The 7584-nt window shown below is 40.8% G+C and overlaps 4 non-coding genes across 4 annotated transcripts; all 4 read right to left on the bottom strand.

Moving 5' to 3' along the window:
* Window positions 1-4850: 4850 nt before the first annotated feature.
* On the bottom strand, window positions 4851-4923 carry trnar-ccu. Its single transcript has one exon. It is a non-coding gene; the product is annotated as a tRNA-Arg (tRNA).
* Window positions 4924-5168: 245 nt separating this feature from the next.
* trnar-ccu lies at window positions 5169-5241 on the bottom strand. Its single transcript has one exon. It is a non-coding gene; the product is annotated as a tRNA-Arg (tRNA).
* A 1318-nt stretch (window positions 5242-6559) lies between these two features.
* Window positions 6560-6632, bottom strand: trnar-ccu. Its single transcript has one exon. It is a non-coding gene; the product is annotated as a tRNA-Arg (tRNA).
* Window positions 6633-7195: 563 nt separating this feature from the next.
* On the bottom strand, window positions 7196-7268 carry trnar-ccu. Its single transcript has one exon. It is a non-coding gene; the product is annotated as a tRNA-Arg (tRNA).
* Window positions 7269-7584: the final 316 nt, after the last annotated feature.

The raw sequence follows: 7584 nt of genomic DNA, 5'->3' as shown, positions 1-7584 counted from the left end.
TGGGGAAATTGCAGGATTGGCTCCAGGTCGCCCTTTTTATTTACTACAAGACAAATGTGCCTTTTTATTTCATACAGTTCCATTTTGATTGAGAGAGGGAAATTATCTAAACCTCACGCATTGCGTTTCACTGTCAATGGGGGTGATATAGCGTGTATGTAATTACATTGCAAATACTGACTTGAGCGCCACCACTGTATGGGTTAGCCCTACCATAGATTACCCAACAAAAATACTCTGGAGCCGCCACTGATAACCGGAGAGGCTAGATTAGAGAACTTCTCTTGGTAAGGGCCAGGTGAAATCGTCAGACAAATTCACGGGACAGGAAGAGACTTGGTTGCTAACAAGTTTGCTGGATCATCTTAAAAGGAAATAACCAGCACGAGCATATACATTATTGTAATAGTGGATATTGTCATAAAACAAACATCCTATTGATACATTCAGGACATTTCTGCAACATTATTACAGTATTCCCTTGTTTTTTCGATAAAAACATGATCTGAGCATTACTTTTCGTCAAAAAGGTTTATTTTGCTGAGGTTTCCAGAAAAATAAAGCCTAGTTTATTCAAAAATTAAATGAGAGAGGAGAGCAAATGTAATTTCTGTAATCTGCGAAAGAATGGGTCCTTGGTAATTAAGATATAATCTGTGTCATTAAGAAAAAATTCCCTGACAACCAAAATTGTCATCGTTACACCCGAAAGTGATGATTTACATGTATTATCCGTCCCAGCTGTTTTTGAAAGTGTAAAGAATCTTTCTCAAAGGGAAAATAAAGGCATTTTTCACATACGCTGTATTTTTGTGTTTATTTGATTTCCTTTTTTCTCGAAAAATGGTCTGGATCTGGGCTTCCTGAATGGCCGAGCTCATTCCCTTTCAGAGATGGGCGTGATTGTGGGAAGTGAGCCTGAAGATTGCTGAAGTAATTAACGTTCCTGCTGGCTGGCAGATCCAATCGTCTCGGATAGGAGGGGAAAGGAGTTTTTGCCTACACACACGCGCTGGCACACACTCAGAAACACACACAACAGATTCTCAAATGCAAAGTTTAATTGCGTACTGTAGCACAATAAAATGTGTCCTCATATGCACAGACAGCTGTCACACTCAGAGTGCTGTACTGCTTTGATGATTTAGTTAATGTGATAGTGGAAGGCAAAACAACCAGAGCGTCTGTCGTTTACGTCACGCTGCTGCATGTATGTCAGTGAAATAGTAATGATGTTGTTTGTTTGGTTTGGGCATCTCCCTTTAATAAAGCTATCATTCTCAGAAAGCCAGTGTGTGTGGGGAATCTTTTTGGATGCTCATGGGAGTTTTTTATCCCCATATTTTCCTGGTTTTCCCCATCATCATCCTGCAATGCATTTTGTAATCCTTTTTCTTTCCTGTTCTGCCCTCTTTGGCTTTCACTCTCCTATCTCTCCCTCTCCTCTTTCACCGTGTCTTCCTTCCCATTTCTTCTCTATCTTCTCTCGAAACCACCTCATCTACTTCCCTCCTCCTCTCTTATAACTTATTCTATCTCCGCTCTGACAATTCTCAGACATCTCCTTCACCATCTCTAGTTTCCTCCTCCTCCACAGAAAAACTCTCTGCCATTGTCCCGAATATGTCTCTGCTTCTCTTTATTTGTCTCCCTCTTTCCTTCCTCCCTCTCACCAATGAATGAAAATCAGGTCGGCCTTTTATCTCAAGGTGACTCCGAGCATCTGGAGCCGCTATTTGTGAAGCAATATATTCACAGGCGGGAGGTGTGAGGAGTCCTGACCCAGGTTGGGGCAAACAGACCTGTCAAAGTTGCTGCTCTTTGTTAGCTCACATAAATGCTGTTTATGTGAGCTACAAATAATTTAGAAACCAAGTATTTATTAATTTCACTTTTGGTATTATTTCAAAAGAAGTGTTGCACAGTTCTGGCTAAAGGGTTTAATAACCCTGGTGGAAAATGACAAGTGCCGTGTGTATGTGTGTGGGCTTAAGTGAACACATGAATAATTGTTAGCTTCGAAGTTGGTCCTTATAGACTCCTCCCGGACATGAATATTAATCTTCATGCTGGTAAGGACTCCTTATTGTTCTTCATCTCTGACTTTGCTCCCCTCCTCTTTCGCCTGAATTTGATTCCACATTACAATGAGTGTGATTGTTTGTTAGAAAAACATTGTTTGAATGTGTAAGGGATTATATGTTTATTTAAGGGTGAGTGCTGCTGTCAATGTATCAGTGTATATCTGTGTTATGTGTGCAGCCTGTCCCAGGTGCTCCATTGATGTTTTCATATGCACGACCCTCATCTTTCATCATTAGGCATGACAGGCCCTTCATCAATCGTGATGCAACCGCAAATAACACACGCAAACAGACACGCGCTCGCACAGACAAACATGCAGGCATTATGTGACAGGATTGCCTGCAAGAAATCCTAATCACCGTTTATGTTTTTGAAGTAATACAAAATAAATACTGAAATCATATATATATGATACTCAATTAAACCCAAATTCCCACATGGTCATTTGCAATAATACTACCAGGTTATACTGTAGTATTGTATGTCAAAGAATTAAGAAAAAATAACGGTGTAGTATCTTGAAAAAATAAATAAAAAAGCATACTGTAGTATAGAATGCCGAAAGCACTCAATGTATAGTATGTTGAAAAGATTATATTGTATGTTGCAAATATAAAGAAAATACATAATAAAGTGAGTCAGAAATATCAGAAGACATGCAATAGCATAGTATTTTGAGAAACAGTCAAAGTACAGTATGTCAAAGAAATCTGAGAAAAACGACATAGCGTGTCAAAAATATCAGAAAAAACAACACTTGAATGTTATGAAGAAGATGCTTTTAATGCAAAGGGATTTGCAGTACCTATGGGAGCACGTGTCCTCTTGCAGAAGGCTTTTAAAGGTCCCATGTCATGCTTTTCCGGTTATTACCCATCCCCTTGTGTGTTATGAAGGTTTTTCTGCATGTAAACGGTCTGCAAAGTCACAAACCCACATAGTACACCCTGTAGCGAGTAAAACTCTAACACAGAAAAGACCTGTCTATGCTGCCCCAGAACGCCTCATTGGAGATTTCTCTTTTTCCATTTGTTTCTACTGGGAACCGCATGACGTCATGCGGTTCCCGGAACCAAAATGGACCAATCCGCGGAGCTTCTCACACACCAGGATCCCTTGGTGTCACTATCAAACGCAGTGGGGGGACATTTAGCGTACATTTTCAACTAACAGGGAGTCCCATTGACTTGCATAGAGCTCCCTGGTTGGTAAAAGACAAGTTGGGATCGCGGAGAAATGCTCTCCGCAGACCCATTCTCACAGCGTTTATAAACCTTTTTCTTACTCAATATCAAGCCACACTTATTGTTTTTACTTCGGCTGTGAGTGTTTGTGTGTGCTCAGGATGTATTGCCGACCCGGAAACCACACCAGTAAGACAGCTCACTGAGCAGCGAGCCTCGCAACGTCCCAACCAATCAGAGCACACTGGGTTCACAGGGAGGGGGGGGCAGGAGCTCCAACAAGCCGTTTAGGACAGAGAGTGAATACACATACTATACAGAGATGCTGTATGAGAAACCAATGTGAGTTTGGAAAATTGCACAATATATATCTATTTTATTCTGGCTCAGATAATGAAAAACAACAAAATAAGTTACCATAGCTATGCGGATGACACACAAATGTACGTAACAATTTCACCAGAAGATTATGCTCCAATTCAAACACTGAGTAAGTGCATTGAACAAATCAATGACTGGATGTGTCAGAACTTTCTCCAATTAAACAAAGATAAAACTGAGGTAATGGTTTTTGGAGCCAAGGCAGAACATATAAAAGTTAGCGCTGAGCTTCAGTCTGCAATGTTCAAAACAACAGATAAAGCCAGAAATCTAGGTGTAGTCATGGACACTGACCTGAGTTTCAACAGTCACATTAAAACAGTTACTAAATCAGCCTACTATCACCTAAAGAATATATCTAGGATTAAAAGACTAATGTCACAGCAGGATTTGGAAAAACTTGTCCATGCTTTTATCTTCAGTAGACTCGACTACTGAAATGGTGTCTTCACAGGTCTCACTAAAAATTATATTAGAAAGCTGCAGCTAATTCAGAACGCCGCTGCTCGAGTCCTCACTAACACTAAGAAAGTGGATCACATCACTCCTGTTCTGAAGTCCTTACACTGGCTTCCTGTGTGTCAAAGAATAGATTTCAAAATATTGTTGCTGGTTTATAAAGCTTTGAATGGTTTAGGCCCAAAATACATGTCTGACCTCCTGCTAAATTATGAACCATCCAGAACTCTCAGGTCTTCAGGGACTGGTCAGCTTTCTGTCCCCAGAGTCAGAACTAAACATGGAGAAGCAGCATTCAGTTATTATGCTCCAAATATCTGGAACAAACTCCCAGAAACCTGCAGGTCCGCTGCAACTCTTACTACTTTTAAATCCAGGCTGAAGACTTTTCTTTTTGCCGCTGCTTTTAATTGAACTATTCACATCTTAAACTGCACTGTAACTTTTATCCATGTATTTTTTCTTTTAATGTTTATTTTATTATCTTTTCTTTTTAATGACTGTTTTTAAATGCCATTTTCTTAATGTCTTCCATACTTGTAAAGCACTTTGAATTGCCTTGAAAGGTGCTATATAAATAAACTTGCCTTGCCTTGCCTTGCCTATTTTAGTAGACCTCAACAATGGAATTATGATCAGTAGAAATGGCCATGACATGGGACCTTTAATGAAGGGTGTGCTTTAAAACCTCTGAGTAGGACAAACGTATCAAACCCCTGCATCACAGTTATACAAAGCAATCACCCCAGATGGGACTCGAACCCACAATCCCTGGCTTAGGAGGCCAGTGCCTTGTCCATTAGGCCACTGGGGCAAAGCTCTTTTCACCAAATATGACAAAAAACGACAATGTATACTTTGTAGAAAAATATCCGAAATAAAATCTACATTCCTGAAAGGTTTAGGAGAAACATCATGGTATATTCCATGCGATAACATAGATGTTCCTATTGGAGAATGTATCCTCTTGCACAAGGTCACTTTAACTGAAGGGTGTGAGTTCAAACCATTGACAAGGTGAAACGCATTAAACCCTTCATCACAGTTATACAAAGCAGTCACCCCAGATGGGACTCGAACCCACAATCCCTGGCTTAGGAGGCCAGTGCCTTGTACATTAGGCCACTGGGGCAAAAATATTTGCACCAAATATGACAAAAAACGACGATGTATACTGTGTAGAGAAATATCCGAAATAAAATCTACATTCCTGAAAGGTTTCGGAGAAACATCATGGTATATTCCATGCGATAACATAGATGTTCCTATTGGAAAATGTATCCTCTTGCACAAGGTCACTTTTACTGAAGGGTGTGCTTTAAAACCTCTGAGTAGCTGGCACTTATTAAAACCCTGCATCACAGTTATACAAAGCAATCACCCCAGATGGGACTTGAACCCACAATCCCTGGCTAAGGAGGCCAGTGCCTTGTCCATTAGGCCACTGGGGCCAAAATATTTGCACCAAATATGACAAAAAACAACAATGTATACTGAGTAGAAAAATATCCAAAATAAATCTACATTCTTGAAAGGTTTAGGAGAAACATCATGAGGCTCGTCTCAATACCCCTCCTCGACTCCTCTCTCCCCGTCCTCCGGGACTTGACCCGGAAATCGATCAAGACACGCCATGTTGAAGGACGTCCCAATAGCTGAAATGCACACGGAGGAGTCGAGGAGGAGTGAGGGAGGAGGAGGGGTGCGGGAGGAGACAAAAGGGAGGATACACGAGAGCAGACTACGCGGAAGTGTTTTCCCTACTCGCGTATAAAAGCTAGATCTTGATAAATAACAATTATTTGTTTTGTTTTGTGTTAAAATATTGAGAAGTTAAATTATTTAAAATGCAGTCCTGAATGTGGGTTTGTGGTGAATGTGGGGATCTACAGGACACACATGTTCAGAGTAAAGGCTTTCACATTATTATAATTATAATTGTATTGAAATGTACATTTTACACCACAACGGAACACAAAAGCAGGACCAACAATCATACATTGAATTCCTTGACTAACAAGAGAAAGATTCATCATTTAAATACATATTTAACAACAAATGGGCCGGTTCTAAAGGGTTATTCAGTTAAGCCCGATGAGAGGGGATACAGCTGTGCACATGTCATCATTAACAGACGTCGTTTAAGAGTGACGTTTGACTGAACGAGGACATCCCAATTAATACCTGAGGACTCCTCTGTCCTCGCGTCACCTCCTCGTGTCTCTCGCTCGCATCTTACGGAGGCGGAGCTAAGACGCAAGGAAGGGACGGGAGTGAGGGAAAGGAGGGGTATTGAGATGAGGCTCCTGTATAATCCATGCGATAACATAGATGTTCCTATTGGAGAATGTATCCTCTTGCACAAGGTCACTTTAACTGAAGGGTGTGCTTTAAAACCTCTGAGTAGCTGGCACTTATTAAACCCTTGCATCACAGTTATACAAAGCAATCACCCCAGATGGGACTCGAACCCACAATCCCTGGCTTAGGAGGCCAGTGCCTTGTCCATTAGGCCACTGGGGGAAAAATATTTGCACTAAATATGACAAAAAACGACAATGTATACTGTGTAGAAAAATATCCAAAATAAAGACTACATATTTCAAAAGTTTAGGATACCAAATTATGGAATAATTAATGCAAAACATAGATGTTCCTATTGGAGAATGTATCCTCTTGCACAATGTCACTTTTACTGAAGGGTGTGCTTTAAAACCTCTGAGTAGCTGGCACTTATTAAACCCCTGCATCACAGTTATACAAAGCAATCACCCCAGATGGGACTCGAACCCACAATCCCTGGCTTATGAGGCCACTGGCTTGTCCATTAGGCCACTGGGGCAAAGATATCTGATCCAAATATGAGAAAAAGGACAATGTATACTTTGTAGAAAAATATCCCAAATAAAAACTACATATGTCAAAAGTTTAGGAGAAACATCATGGTATAATCCCTGAAATACCATAGACATGCCTATGGGAGAACGTGTGCTCTTGCAGAAGGCCACTTTTCATGAAGGGTGTGAGTTCAAACCATTGACAAGGTGAAACGCATTAAACCCTTCATCACAGTTATACAAAGCAATCACCCCAGATGGGACTCGAACCCACAATCCCTGGCTTAGGAGGCCAGTGCCTTGTCCATTAGGCCACTGGGGCAAAAATATTTGCACCAAATATGACGAAAACGACGATGTATACTGTGTAGAGAAAATATCCGAAATAAATCTACATATTGCAAAAGGTCTAGGAGAAACATCATGGTAAACCCGGCAATACAATAGACATGCCTATGGGAGAAAGTGTCATCGTTGCAGAAGGCCATTTTTCATGAAAGTGTGTGGGGGTTGAGTTCAAACGCATTGACAAGGTGAAACGCATTAAACCATTCATCACAGTTATACAAAGCAATCACCCCAGATGGGACTCGAACCCACAATCCCTGGCTTAGGAGGCCAGTGCCTTGTCCATTAGG

This window comes from Trematomus bernacchii, unplaced genomic scaffold, assembly GCF_902827165.1.
Source record: "Trematomus bernacchii unplaced genomic scaffold, fTreBer1.1, whole genome shotgun sequence".
Lineage (NCBI taxonomy): Eukaryota > Metazoa > Chordata > Actinopteri > Perciformes > Nototheniidae > Trematomus > Trematomus bernacchii.
Note: the sequence above shows the minus strand (reverse complement) of the source record. Positions and strands in the feature narration are given on the sequence as shown.